We start from the raw sequence: 2,509 nt of genomic DNA, 5'->3' as shown, positions 1-2,509 counted from the left end.
TGAAGCGGCTCCCCCGCCCGCTGGCCCACCGCCAGCCGTCATCCCCGTGAGGTCAGCCACGGGGCCGCGATTTCGGGGAAATACCAGCTCCTTATTAAAAACAGGCGGTGGTCAGGCCCCTGCTGCTTTCCCAGTAGAAACTAGGCTGTTTGTTCCAACAGGAACAAGAGTGGGCAGGGCCGCGCGGGGGCCAGAGCCGCGGTACCTGGCGGAGGGTCCAGGCGGGCCTGAGGAACGGGGGTGAGGTGGGGGTTGGCTTCCCACGTCTTGGCGAAGGCAGCCGGTAAGGGGACTGCCACCCAGCACATGGCCGCTGGGTCAGGGGCCGGGACCTGACACCGCGCGCGAGGCAGACGTGACAGGCTTCCCGGCAGCGGGACCTCGGCTCCAAACTCTGGGAGCCGGCAGCGCCAGAGACGCGGGCGGGTTGCTAAGCCCCGCCCTTTCCGGGTGCAGCACCGCCCCCCATCCCGCGGGCGCCCGCTCGGCTGCGAGCCGCCGGGCCCTGCAGGGGGCGCCAGAGGGCCGTGCTCCACGCTCCGGGCGCCGGCCGCCGGGCATCTGGAGCGCGTTAGACCTGGGCGGCCGGCGGCGGCGTGAGCTCATCCCGGCCGGCCCGCTGCGGTTTCCAGGCGCGGCGGAGGGAGCAGAATACAGAAGCTCCGCGCCGCTGGCCCCCCGGGGGAGCGCGGCGGGAGCCGAGCTCCTCTGGGATGTGGGTGTGAGCCGGGGCGGCGGCAGTGTGTGTGTGTGTGTGTGTGTGTGTGTGTGTGCCCGCGCGCGCGCGCGCGCGCACCAGCGATGAGCCGGCCCATCGTGTCCCACAATGCCGGGGTCAGTGCCGGAGGTGGCCAGGGGGCGGGGTTCCTTCCCACCATAAGACATTCTTCCTGGTCCCTGCCCCATCCCCTGCCCACCCCGATCCGCGCAGGACCTTGGCATTCATTTCCTTCAGGAAGCAGGGAGAGACTCCTTCACACAGAACCCTGGTGAACAGTGACACACACGTAGGTCCAGACTCGCACGTGGAGCACACACTACATAAGAGAAAACTTTCAGTTGTCAGGGCTCCCCCGAACTGGGAGGGCCAACAGGCAGATTGCAAAGTGGCGACAAGCTTTGGAGGGGCCTCTTGGTGAGATGCCCTCATCTCACCAAGGGAACAGGAGGGGCTGGAGGTCACTGAACCCTGCATCCTGGGGGCTCCAGCTCCCTACAGGGTGGGGGCACTTGTGGGCCGCACCAGATGGAGGGGGAAGCTGGGGCTGGAGCAGGCAGCTCTGAGGATCCAGGGTTCCCCTAACCCATCAGGCCGGTCCTTCCCTTGGGCCCTCACCTCAGGCACCTACTATCCCAGCTTTGGGTGGTCATTGCGCCAGCTGTGCTGGAAACGAGGGACGTGGCCCAGCACCCGCCAGCCTTCCTGGCTGGGCTCGAAGCTCTGTCATGCCCACATCCTCCTCTCCTTGCCCCACAGCTGGGCAGAGGCTCAGAAACAAAGACCCTGCCTGCAGGACGGGCCACAGGGCTCCATCAGCCTGCTCACTATTGCTCCCTGGGCCCAAAGCACACATCTGCAGGGGGCTGGTGATGCTGGGCTTGCTGGGAGCTCTGGGCCTCTGTGACCACTCTGTGTTGCCACCTGTTTAACACTGAGGCCATCCTGCCCTGGCTAGGCCTTCACGGGAATGTAAACTGTAAAGGGCTGTGCATCTACTGTGTCCCCAAGGGTCCTCAGCTCCCAAGACACTGGGGCCAGCTGGGTGAGAGATTTTTTTTTTTTTTTTTAAACTGGAATGACTCTGGTTTGCATAACCAGAGATTCCAAATTACTTAGCAAAACATGTTTGCTTTTTAATTAACATGTGCTTGAAAAACAATGGTTTTAATTACAGTGGGTGGGGGAGAGAAGGGATGCTGGGGGAGAATACTGCAAGTTCCAGGGCCCTAGTCAGACTTCTTAAAAATAAAATGGGGTCTTTGCTTCAAGCTGGCAGAGGCTGAGAGGCCCTGATCCTTGGGGAGCCTTAAAAACATGCCTACCTGACTTCACCCTCTACAGCTCCCTTTCTGGGCATTTACTCTTTTGCTGATGGTTTACTCACTTACCCACTGTTTTCCTGGCCCCCTCAGGAAAGGGGTGTTTTTTTTAAGAAAGCAATCTTGGGGAGTAGGTGAGTAGGGGTCCATCAGACAGAAGGAACAGTATGAATGAAGATGGAGAGTGTAGACCTTGTTGGGGGAACATTAAGTTTACTGGGGAGGGAGGGAGAGGAGGTAGGGGGAAGTGACCCATAAAAAAGCCAAATGCCCCAGACTGGTGGGCTGGAAAGGCGGAGCTGGTCCCAGGGCCTGCTGAGGTCCGAGCCCTAGTGAAGGTGCCAGGGGTGGTACTGAGCTGGGGCCAGGAACATAGGAGTGGACGGGGGTGAGGCCACAGGAAACAGGAATAGGCAGAGCAAGGGGAAGGGCTGTGGAGACTGGAGACAGGAAGTGGCCTGGGGCCTGG

The sequence above is a fragment of the Bison bison genome, unplaced genomic scaffold (genome assembly GCF_000754665.1).
Source record: "Bison bison bison isolate TAMUID 2011002044 unplaced genomic scaffold, Bison_UMD1.0 scf7180017864482, whole genome shotgun sequence".
Lineage (NCBI taxonomy): Eukaryota > Metazoa > Chordata > Mammalia > Artiodactyla > Bovidae > Bison > Bison bison.
This window is presented reverse-complemented; position numbering follows the sequence as displayed.